The following is a 13,808-nucleotide window of genomic DNA, read 5'->3' as shown; positions in this document are numbered from 1 at the left end:
GGTGTGTTGTTAATTTTTGTTCCAAAACAGTTTATTCAATTTTATTAAATATTTATTTTTTTCAAATTTTACTAAAACAATTTTGTAGCGAGCAGCAAATGTATTTTTTCGCAATGAATCAAATAAACTTTTTAGGCTACGACGCCGAACTAACAGCTGATTTGATGTTACCAAGTAACGAAAAGAAGTAAAGAGGGTGGAACCGAACATTTTATACTCTTGCAACTTGCAAGAATCAAAGTAAAGAAAATACCCCCAGGTTTTAAGAAAAGAGTATATTAAATATTACGAAACACTTCATTATTCGACGAAATCGTCAGTGGATTACAATCGAGTTTTTATTTTATTACGTTATATAATATTATAGGTCATACACTCATTTAGTTTAATTACTATATTTTGCTTTGCGTCGGTTAAAATTGTATCAAAATCATCTTCCAATGAGATATATGGAATATAAACTCAACCGAAGAAGCTAAATTTACTATAATGAGTTGATGTGAAAACGTCAAGAAGAGGATTGCAATTCCTTATTTTAGGAATACAAGGTTTGGACAAAAGTGTGGACTAATTTCATTCATATTCCACACAATTTTTAATAAAATTTCTTCATTTAACTTTTATTAAAGTATCACAAATTTTTTCAGGTGGAAAATTGGAAATTGTTATACAGTCTATATTAGAGACAGTGAAAAGGATGGGCTGATTTAAATAATTTTGACATTGCTAGGTATACTTGAGATCATATTTTCAAACTATTTTATAAATATATAACTCACACATTGAACGACATGTTCGGCAAAAAGATTGTTAGAATAACGAAAATTAATATAGAGAGTATTTGGCGTATTCGTAGACTAAATTCACATATTTTCGGCATTTAACTATAGTTATATATATATCTATATATACGAGATATGTTCAAAGGAAAAGGTGAATTTTTAATTTTTTTCGAAAAGCACTTATTTATTCATCAATATCTATTTTGTCCCCTTCAAAGTAATCCCCCTCAGATATAATGCACTTGTGCCAACGCTTTTTCCAATCCTCGAAGCACTTTTGAAATGCACTTTTCGGTAAGTCCATCAGCCTTATTTTTCTTTTCTGACATGCTCTCATCAATTGTTGCAAAACGCTTTAATTTCATTGGTTTCTTCAGTTTTGGGAATAGGAAAAAGTTGCAGGGAGCCCAATCTGGGGAATACGGTGATTGAGGCATAATAACGGTTTTGTTTTTGGCCAAAAAATCACGAATAGGCATTTATGTGTGAGTTATTGCATTATAGTGATGCAGAACACACTTTGTTGCCACGCACTTCATGCCCAAAACATTCGAGAAAATTCAATGGCATGAGCCGATTGATATGCCAACATCTTCTGCAACTTCCCTAATATTATATAATAAATATTCTTTGATCCATTTCTTTTAAAAGTCAAAAATCAAAGAGCACACAAAAACGTGACTAACCTTTTCTGATGTGAAAACTAAGTACTAATCGAAATTAGCTCCTAATGCAGGCACATGTATAACATATGTGTCCGATTATAAACAAAATATCGATAATCGAATGTACACAGTCCGCGAAAAATCAAAATTCACCTTTTTCCTTGAACACACTTCGTATATAATAAATATACAATACAATATTATAAGTTCGGTTAATTTTGCTAAGATATCTTTCACATTGACTGATATATTATATATAGCATTAAGCCAACCGGAAATTTGACAATTTTGTATTAGCTATAGAGAGATTGGGATAATATTGACCCGATTTAATATATTTTTAGCAATACTATTAACAGAAAATAAAATACTCCCTGAGTTTCATTAAATCAACCGGATGTTTGAAAATTCAGTGATTTGTTATATAAGGGTTAGGGCAAGTTTCCATTCGATTTTACTTATTTTAGTCACACAGATGAACCATTATAAGGAAAATACACACAATTTTATTGAGATAGCTTACATATTAGCCGATATATGCGGTATGATATAAACCGGAAGTTCGGAAGAATTTGGATAAAGTATATGGGGGCTAAGGAAAGTATTGACACGATTCAATCCATTTGGTTTGTATACTGGAATGTAAAATTGATCAAGTAGTTCCGGAGATAAATGATTTCGCCCTTATGTGGGCGGCGCCACGCAATCGTTCATTTCGACAACGGTTTCTTTAAAACCGGATGTAAAATAATGTCTCTGACGCATTTACTTATTGATTCATCGCACTTTTAGTAGTTTTTAACAAAACCGTTATATGGGGAGAGGACGGGGTTAAAATCCGATTTCATTCATTTTCACACCGTCGGTAAGCGTTCTTATGAGATTTGTCCTAAGCCTTTGGTTATTGGTGGTTTTAGTAATTTAAGAGATATATACATTAAAGCTATTAGAGTGCGGGGTCACGTCCTTTTTTTCAAAATTTTTGTACCACTGGTGCTTTTTTGCTTTTACAGATAGACATACAGTCACTAAGATTTCAACTCGACTCGTCATCCTGACAATTTATATATATATATAAATATATAAATGGTAACTCCATATATATTATTAGGTAATACAAACTGTTGGGTGAACAAAACTATTATACTCTGTAGGAACATGTCGCGAGAGTATAAATACTAAAAAAGTATTCTAATGCCTTTTTTTCGCATATCGAACAACCCACGCTTTTTTCACCGTAATAAGAGTACCATTAGTTCATTATTGTTGTAAGGTTATTTTAGTAATAATTCTTTAACTTTTTAGTTTGAGGTGCTTTAAAAGCATGCATTGTAGTTTTTCTTTTATACTATAGTATATTTATTTTTAAAGTTTTAGTTTGATATATTACGAAAACATCTGTTTTGGGTTTTTAAGTATTGTATGTATATTCACTTTGACTAAAATTGTACACCTAACAATTTATGGATCACAGTTGTATTAAGTTGAGCTTAACGATTATTTAAACAATTGAAAGTTTTAAAATCTCCGCGGGGAACTGCAATGGAATGCTATACTGAGAGAAATCTTAAATTTGTTACAACAATAACTAAAGCATGTTTTAAAAGTAAATCGATAATTAGGCAGTATTAGACAACCACCTCCAAATTGATTCGCTTGCAGAATATCTCAGCTCACGTAGCAATAGAATTTTTATTTTGAAGATGTTTTGAAATTGGAGTAAAATATTACAGAATGAGGAAATGGTTTTGGAGTTCACATTTGCTTGATTTTTTTACTCAAAGGTCTTGAGACTTTTTGAAATGGGTAGACTTAAAGCATTGGGTACATTTTTCCCACAGTATGCACTTCCTTGTCTTTCCTCTATCATAATTTTTTCATAATTGCTATCGTTAACTGTAGTAATCTTCTAAGTCATTAATACTTTCCGCAGTGTAAACATTTGTTTTGAAAAAGTAGAAATCGAGATGCTTAGTGGTGTTATATTATATTATAAGCGACCAAGTTATATTGACAAATTCTATTATTATTAATTAACAATAATAAGCCGAATGTCGAAAAGCAACAAGATATAGAGAGACAGGGATAGAGTTAGCTGACCATTCGTCCCGATTTCACCGGGACAGTACCGGATTCCGACTTAAGCGTCCCGAGCTTAAATTAAAAAAAAAAATTCTCAATAAACGGAACAAAAAAAGAATAATGTAGATGGCCGACTCTTTATGTTCTATTTCTACATTCTACATTCGGTTTGAATGTATTGAATTCGGTAGTAGATTTTGGCGCCAACGTCAGCGTTGTTCACTGACAGCTCATTACTTTCATTCAACATTCAAAGTGAACCATAAGATAATTTTGTGAATTTGCAGCATAAATATTAACGAATAAATATTACTTTGTGAAATGTTGAAACGAAAGTGGGTGTTCAACGATAATTTGCAGAAAAAATATACTTTTTTGAGAGCCATTTATAACGATTCCAAGGTTCGTTGCGACAAATGTAATGGTTATATAAACTAACTTTTTCGGTTGCAGCTGGTGGAGGCAATGATATTGAATATCATTTGAAGACAAAGAAGCACAAAGTGGCAGCAAACTCTTCAAACTTCAATCATATCAGATTTTGTCATTAGAGAGTAACCAGATTTGAATCTATCGACGATGGAAAGCTTGTTGGCGTACCACACAATTTATGAGAATCACAGTTTCAGGTTTGTTATTCAAAAAATCATTAAAAAAAACAGCAGTTATCATCCGATTCAAATTTTTTCAAACTTTTTATTGTAGATCAAACGACTACGCAACCAAAATGTTTCGAACCTGTTTCCAAATGAAAAAATAATCGTGTTCAAGAACAAAAAGTGAAGCGATAATAACTAATGTTTTTTCACCATACGCTTTGGAATGCCTCAAGTCTGATTTAAATAAAGCCTTATTGATATGTTGTCGACCGACGACTTCTTCCAGTATCTGAAGTGAATGTTAAAATAATTGAACTTTCACAGGAAAAAGGTGCAGCATGGGGTATGATTTTTTCATTGATTATAAAAGTCTTGGATAATTTTGATTTGACTGATAAATTAATCGCTTTCTGTGGTGACAATATGCCAATTAATTTCGGTCGTGTTGATCGGAAAAGTGAAGGAATTGTTTTTTCAAAATTAAAGAAATTAAAATCGAACATAGTTGGTGTAGTTTGTGCAGCGCTATCGTTTTTTCGTTTGTCGATCAGATCTACACACAATTTTACAACCACCCCATTCGCACAGAAGCATTAAAGTCAGTCTGCGAGATTTCTGAAGACGAATCATTGGCTTGAGCTTTGGAGAAAATCATTCGAATGTTCCAATCTTTGAAAACGTATTTCGACGACCTTCCTTCACTCCATAAAAAAGCCAGATGTAACCGCCATTTTTTCAATAATCCACTATCGAAGTTCTGGTTCATTTTTGTTCATGAACAGATGTGATAGTGAAGGTATATTTTTATTAACTGAAATTTTTCCAAAATCGAGAAATTATTTATTTATTACCTCATTAATTTTAGGCCATGATTTTCGAAGAAACAATAAAGAAAATTGAAAGCGATGATATTCCAGCAGTTGCAATTTACAAACACTTGCAACATTTAATGAACAATTTGCAAATATCCAACCAACACAATTACTTTCCGTTGTAAGTAAAAGCGGAAATGGAGAAACTGAAGAAAGAAAACTATGACTTGAAGCAGTTTACAGTAGAGGCGAAACAATTTCGAAGTAAATATTTAATTTTATACCTCAATTTTCTTTTTCTCATTTTTAATAGTCTTCAATCTGTCAATCAGGTGATTGCTACGAGTATCTTGAGGCGTGGACTCAACAGTTTGCTCATGTAAAACTATTTTATTGGGTGCTACTCACTGGTAAACTCGACTGGGAAAAGATTGAGAAAACGTTTATTTTCCTTACAGAAAATCAAATTTTGAAAGCATCAGACACTGCTTCACATAAGCTGTTCGAACACTTCATTCATATTTCTCAGTATATGGATAACAAACGAATTGATGAATGGAGCAAAGAACAGACATCTGTTGACAAACGTTGGGCTCAATGCGAACATCGGCACCAGTGGAACGCATATTTTCCACCATTAACAGAATGTGGACATACGAAAAAACTCGCCTGCCAGTCAGCTCCGTGAAATCGATTTTATTTGTGAAGAATAATTTAAAATTTTCTTCTTTTGAAAAAATATGGTCACCTAAAGATATAAATTATGTAAGTAGAATATTTGTATTTTGTGTGTTATGGATTTTATATTTTCTTTGTTATGAATTTTTATTTTATTAGAAAGACTATTATTTATTTTTTATTGTATTTACGACATTAACCAAGACTGTGAACTGTAAAAGGATATACAATTTTACAGAAATTTGTATGTAAGTCTCTTATAATCTATTAAAATAGATATGAATTGAGAGTGAAGATTTTAATTTTTTGTTTAACAAAATAAAAGCGTTTAAAAAAAGGATTTTGAGGATAAGCCCATTACATACTTTATGCCTTATTTCATGACCTAAATGACTAGTTCTCGCTAATAAAAATTCAGCACTTAAATCAAAACTACCGCTTTAGTTTCGTTGTCAATTATTGAAAAGCTCGAATCGAAGTGACTTGTAATTTTATAGATGGCATAACAATAATTTACTATTGCTGATGATAAGCATCTTAATTTTCAATTCAAAACACTAAAAGTACTTTCTATTATGTTCCTAGCGTAACAAAGTACTTTTTTATATCGAATTTCTGCGCTTTCTGTGTTAAAGGATGTGTTTAAGGAAAATTTTTATTCAAATGACAGCATGGAAAGTTGATGCTTTTAGCAGAGAATGTGAAATATAGAGAAGGTTCACAGTGCGGCCATTATCAAAATATTTCACTTTTCGCAGGGGAACTGAAAACGATGAGCGTGTTTCACCACAGAAAATTATTGGCCACAATTAATATCAAGCGACTGAAAAATAGCAGAATTGAGCATTTTCAGTGTTTATTGAGAGAAATAATGCTAATTCCAATGTTAAGAAATGTATATATATATATATGTAATTTATAGATAATCTGTATACATTTGATATCAAAGGACACATAGATACATTTGTTCAAATTGACTTATTTCATGAATCATGATGAATTTGATTAAGGATTACATTCTCTGCTTATAGCTACGTAGTTTTAGGGATATTTTTGTGTTTTTTGCAGTGCCTATCAAACTGTTAATTAGATTATCACAGTGCCACTGAGAAATGTTACTAATATACAAACATAGTATATACATACATGCAGGTAGTTTCATTACAATCTCACACATATTTACATATATAAACGGTTTAAAGTCAGTTGGAAATTAAAAAATCAATACTATACAATACAATATACTAGATTGCATTTACTTTTAGCAATAAGGGGTTATATTCTCTAGGGCAAGGGGAAGTATTGACTCGATTTTATCCATTATTGGCACCAGACCACATTATTGCCAGGAAAAGATGGACACCAAGTTTCTCACATAAAAATCGCAGATTGACCGATATATACGGTGTGAAATCAGAAAAAAGTTCGAAAATACAATTTTCGGCATCGGTCACATTATTACCAGGAAAACATTCTCTACTGAGTTTCAATAAGATACATCGAAGATTGATCGACATTGTCACTCTGTAAAAGTAGGCGGTGGCACGCCCATTGTCCAATTTGTACACAGATTCGTGTGTATCCCTACCGTACTATATCGACTGTCCAAATTAATGGTTATAGCGAGTTATCGCTCTTAAAGTAACTAGTTTTTTAGTTTCGAACATAACCCTTATATGTATGTGGAATATTGTTGGTCGGGCCGCCATACATTCAACTCGTCTCTTCGTCTGACCTCATCCTGATCATTTTGATCTCTCGCTACGTTTTAGGTCTTTCAAACAACCGTTAGGTGAACAAAATTATACTGCAACATTAGCGAGAGTATAAAAAGGAACCACCGTAAAGCTTACGTAAGAAATAAGACACATCTTTTGCTTATAATAATTTGTATCGTTTTTTATTTATTTTGCTTGCAATATTTTTTTTCGTATTAGGGTTTCTATTTCACATTTATGATTTTATTTTACTTTGTTTTTGTATTTTTTATTTGTTTTGCTTCTCTTTTTATTTTGTATTTTTTGCAGTTATCTGACTCTATCATCTTGTTTTGTATAACCGACAAATTTTTTCTTTTGAGTTGCATTTTTCGCCATTACAGTTATTAAAGTTGATTTGTTTTCCATACATACAAATAACACATTTAAATTTCCCGTTAAATTATTTAGTTATTTTACTTCTTTGTAGTAGCAACTACTACTTGTTACGTGAACTTACATATATTATAAATTTAATTTTATTGAATAATAAATTTCGAAAATTACGGTGTTGTTGAGTTCTCTTCGAATTGCTACGAATCTCTATCATACAAGTATCTGTTTGTTAGCTGGACTTTTACTCAGTTTGTTTTGTTGCAATTTTATACGAGGACTTTAAAGTGTGAAGACACTAAATTTTACAAAATTTTTAATCTGTATATCAAGTTATTCTTAGTATTGTACATATTTCTTTATTCTTGAAATTTGCTACAATGAGTTTGTTCCTTGTGTTTACTTTGTAATTTCTTTTAATTTCTATTTTAAAGATTTTTGCTGAAAGAATCGGTTGAACAGCACGAAAAAATCTCTAGTGATTTCTACCTTAATTATATATATATATATATTATTTTTTATTTTTTTTTTACATTGTGCTTTTTGTTACTGTTTTTTTTTTTTAAGTTTATGGCCTTGCATTACAAATATTTAGTAAAAATCGAAATTTGCAAATATTTTTTATTGTTGTTTTTTCAATCACGTACAATATATTGTTCATACTTTAAGATGTATGTATGTATTTATATGAATTTTATATAAATTTGTAAAGTAAATTAAATTTATTTAGAAATCGTGTAGTTTGCTATTACTAAATTTTTGAGTGTTTTGTTATGCATTTTAACTTTTAATTATTATCATTATTTAATACAAAAGTGTTTTATTCGCATGCTATTTTCACACAATATATATTGTATGTATGTATGCTATCATATGAACAGCCATAAAGTTAAGTTTACTTGTGTTTTAAATTTTTTTTATATTTATATTCCCATATGCTGATTTTAATCTCTTGAATAATATATTAGGTTATGTAAGTTAAGCAGGCTCGTGAGCCACGCATAGGTATAATATATTAGGTGTTTTATAAATTTTTGACATGCACACAAATATGTTTATCTCTAACATGATTTATTCAAAAAAGACAAATAGAAAAAATTTATTAAATTTTTAGACCCATTAGCATTTTGTGAGTATATAAATATGTAAGTTTGTTTGAATGTTTTATGAATTTTTTTATCAAATGCCTGTACCTTAAATGAGAAGGGTTGCCGTACGTTTGAAAATTAATTATATAGAAGTTTGTGTACATACATATATGTATACAAGTATGTACTGTGGTTCATAATTTAATCTAATCGCCATTTGCCATACCAAAACTTTTTTGGTTTTAGCAGAATTAAAGGATTGACGGCTGAATTGATTTTCAATATAATTTCGTATAGTTTAAAAAGAAAAAAATAAACGTGTCAGGCGTTTTACAATTTCTATAAAAACAAAAAACCTATTAAGCCCCTTATTTATAATGGTTTGAGAAGGGTTGCCGTCTAATTTTTATAAATAAATGTATCTGAAATCATGGCCGGTGCCTTCAATGTGACTACGTGGGGACTGATTTTACTTATTATTAAATAGAAATTATAAATCGTGATCTAGAATGGAAATAATGAGAACTGCTTTGAAACTATTATGGATCGAGCTTTGAGAAAACTCTTTTGAGAGGCACACATAGTGTGAAAATTCCAAAAGGTATATTTTTTGTTTTATATATCGATAGCCGATACTTTTACAAAGAACATACTACAATTTTAAAAGAATATTTTAAATATTTTTTTAGTCACAGCCTCCTAAAGTGTGCCGCTCAGTTCGAGTTCACGAGGTGTGTTCAAAAAATAACGGGAATTTTAAGTTTAAAATTTCGCGGGTTTGGTGAGTCCAATTGTCAAAACTTTTCTGTTATTATGTTGATGTATGTACATTTTCTTAGGGAACACACATTTCAGCTCTTTTCAGTGATTACTTATTCTGTAGCAGCCGCTAAGGTTAGACGTGTTTTTATTATTTTTTATATTTAATTTTTGCTTGTTTTTGAATTCTTGGCCAAAAACATAACTGTAACAATGCCCCGGCCTCTATATTCGCCAGACATTCCTTCGTGGGACTTTATCATATTTCCAAAAAAAAAGAGAACCTTAAAGGATTGTTGTTTTACAAGCATAGATGACATTAAGAGCGGATCGCTGAAAGTGCTGTTTCGTAGATTGGATGAAGCGCTGGCATAAGTGCATAATATCGAGTAGGGACTATTTTGAAGGCGACAACATTAATGTAGATGAATGAATACAATTTTCAAAAAAACGAGAATTCCCGTTATTTTTTTAATACACCTCTCATCTTTAAACGCATTTTATTCCAAACTACATCTTTCAAATTGCTTGTAGTTATAACTCGAAAACAAATCATCCGATCTCATCATGTAAATTTGAAGCAAAATTCGACATTATTTCAAAGTCTACCCTTTTGTTAAATTGTGTATACCCAATATCTCACGGATATATAATATTTTTATTCTTTTTATTTCCAACCATGGTGAAGGCCGCAATTACTGTATCAGTTTAGAAAATTTGTTAGTGATTTGGGAATCAGAGAATAATTATTATTTTTTCATTGCAATTCTTTGTGATTATTCACTAAGGTTCCCAAAAACCATCTTTTTTTTATTTTAGGCGCTCACACTAGATGTACTCTTGAAAATCTTTTGCAGCAGAATGAAATGACTTTTTATTGTATTACAAACTTACGAATGGTAGAAGAAACATTGACCTTAAGGATTTTTCAATTCGCTTACTCTCTTCAGACCTTCCCCTATTTGCGTTATTGAATTTTTCACAAAATGTAGCCATATAGAGTGTCTATTCGGTTTTCAATGATTGATTTTCAAAATCAATATTTAATAATACCAATTTAATTACTGCCTTGAACATTGTATTTGAAACTTCTTAACAAGCAAAAATGGCGATGTTGGTCAATTGTCTTATGAACCACTGTACCAATATTTAAGAAATTCTCGAATTGCTTGTAATAACATATTATTATACATTATAAGATATTTGGGTAACCCCCAAATTATTGTATGTATTTCATGTAATGTCAAAACTTTTTTTATAACATTCTCATACATTTTCAAAAGTTTGAAGTTGTGCTGTTTATTTTCTATACATTTATTTTACAGCTTTTTATTTTTGATTATTTGTTGTTTAAAAAAACGATACGAATACTAATTAACACCAACTGCACTTTCTAAACTAACGGCAATTAGTTCAACACTTAGTGCATGCATGTTTTCCATTTATGTACATATATATATATTTGTCTCAGTATGTCTAGGTAATTAAGACTTTAGTAAAACTTTCAAAACTTTGAATCAAAAAAACGAAACGATGTACCTCGGTGTGCTAAGGTTTTGTTGATTAAATTTCATTATATATTGTATGTGCAACTTTATTTTGGTCTTTTCCACAAATCTAATATTTGTTTTATTAAGTAATATGCAAAGCTATTTTTCCATATCTTATTATAATATAATATAAGTTTTAAAGCTTCGAAAATACGTTTACGAATTTCGTTTACACACTTACACTTTGCCACAAGCATAAATCGTATCAATTGTGTTCTTTTTTTTTAATTTTATAATTATTAATTAGGTTTTGTAAGCATTTTTAAGTGAAATCTCTGAAATTTCATATCTTAATACATATATATTTTAATAGGACACCAAGTATGTAGGACAGTTAGGGGTGCGATTTTACGAATATAGTTGCTGTGCTGGATTTATGACGAAGGCTTAACCAACACTTTAAAGTTTTTAAGGATTATAGTGCACAAGCCAAATAATAAGCATGCTAATGCCTTCGGCTGGACAGAATGGTAAATGCCTTTTATTAACTTACAGTGTGATCATACAATAAAACAAAATTTTGTTAAAGACGCTCTTTGCTATATATCGAGTTTGAATACTACGGTAAAGAGGTTAATATAGCTCAAAATCACTCACAGATGGACAAAAGCACGAATTGTGGGATGAACATAGCCTACCTAATTAAAAGATTATACCAAAGGTAGGTACGAAATATAATAAGATTTTTTGTCGAAACGAAACAAACTGACAAACTTGATATTGATACCAATAATTCTTTTTTTTGTTTTCCGCGAATATTATGTGTCTTTTTACTCTTAAACTGAATAGGAATACAGAAGAGATCTGAAGTGAAAATCAAGTAATCAATTCAAAAGGAATGTCGGAAACATGACCCATTATTAAAATAATAATTTTTTTTTAGAAAACCATTTTGTCTTATCATTTAAAAAAAGGCATAGAATAATAAAGCATTTACCTTCGTACGATCATTTTACTCGGCAACATAGAAATGCAACGTTAAATGCTTTTGGTCACAAGTAATATTGTGTTAAGATTTTTTTAGTTGGGACACAAGGGATACCAGGCAATGTACAAAATCTCCAATGTTCCCGCTTCAAATAGATTTGCTTGTTTTTTATTTTTAATTTCGTTGTTTTACCTAAGGATTTTGATTTCGCTATAAAAGAAATCGTAAGAGTATTCTACCTTTTTGTTTCACGTTAATTAATTTATTTTTTATTCGATATTTATTGGCTATGCGTGCAAGTCTATTTGTGGGTATATATTTTTATATTTTTTATAATTCAATAAAAATTGTTTTTTTTTTAATTTTTGTATTTGTTTTTTTATTACAATACATTTGGTGGTTTTGAGTGGATGCAGAAACCAATTTAGTACTTTTTTTAACGTTTAAAAACAGTGATATATTATATTTAATTGCATTTTTTAATTCTTGGTGTCCATATATTTCCAGCTTCAATTTTTCTTCTCTCAACTATACGTTTTAATTCACATTTATATGTAGTATATAGTAATAAATCGATATAATTAGCCAAGTCCCATTATCATTAGAATGAAAGAAAATTGAAAAAATTACGACTTGAGTAAACTGAAAAAGGTGTCGATAGCCACTAGGAAATTGTATCTGCATCGCAAATGATGCGTGCTCCTTTCTTTTAATATATGTATTTTATGGGTAGCCTTACTTAAAAAAACGAATTAAACATACTCCACCCCTTGATACAATCGAATATATCCATTCTGAGGTAAAAACTTTAATCTGAAATAATTGTTGAATCCGCCGAAATTTGCAGTATTCTACAAAGAACTATTTTGTTGATATCTAATGAGCGCTTTTCATGACAGTCGTAGAAAAAGTCTATACCCGGGTTGTCAACATTTTTTTAGGTTCGTTTATTCTTTTCTCAGAATGTTGTTTTCTAAGCACCAAAAAGTGCAACATTTTCCACTCTTCGCGAAACGTAAGAGTGAGAGTTGTCCAGCGGATGTTTATTTATTTGATAGTTCTTTTTTTGAGGAAATTTTTTCTACTGATTAAAATTAACCGGTCAATTTTTTTAAGCTCACTAATGGAAATCGTAATAATCATGTATCTTCATTTGTCATCACGAAACATACATATAATTATCTTCGAATAATTTTCCTTGTATTTACATAATTGAAGTTAATTCTGAATAGGTGTATCTCTTAGTTTCCTAGTAGTTCCGAAAGGCTTCCATTGAAAAACTATGAACACATATGAACTTTCATATTCTTTATACAGAAAAACATTAACTAACTATTAGAGGGCGCCCATAAAATGTAATCTTTATATTTGTGGTTAGGCCTTAATTTCAAAACTTCATTTAAAGTACCTCAATTTTCGATAATAAAAAAAAATACAAATTAAAACTGGTCAACTATAAAATTAAGCTGAATCCCGCTCATACTATGGGTGATATACCTGTATACTGTATTAAAGGAGCATATTGAACATTTGGGTGTGTGAAAGCTCTGTGCAAACGCTACCTAGTTTCAGGCAAGGGATAAATCGTGGAAAAGTTGGCAGATGTTTATAATCTGTATAACCTATGTAGTACTTCGATGTCAACTATGGTGAATATTAAAATCAAATACGCAAATTTCTCTAAAATAGTATGAACTTTTCAAACCTCAAACCTTAAAAATTTCCTATTAGTTATTGTTGAACTTTTTTACTGAGGGGAAATCATTTATAAAAAA

The sequence above is a fragment of the Bactrocera oleae genome, chromosome 6 (genome assembly GCF_042242935.1).
Source record: "Bactrocera oleae isolate idBacOlea1 chromosome 6, idBacOlea1, whole genome shotgun sequence".
Lineage (NCBI taxonomy): Eukaryota > Metazoa > Arthropoda > Insecta > Diptera > Tephritidae > Bactrocera > Bactrocera oleae.
Note: the sequence above shows the minus strand (reverse complement) of the source record.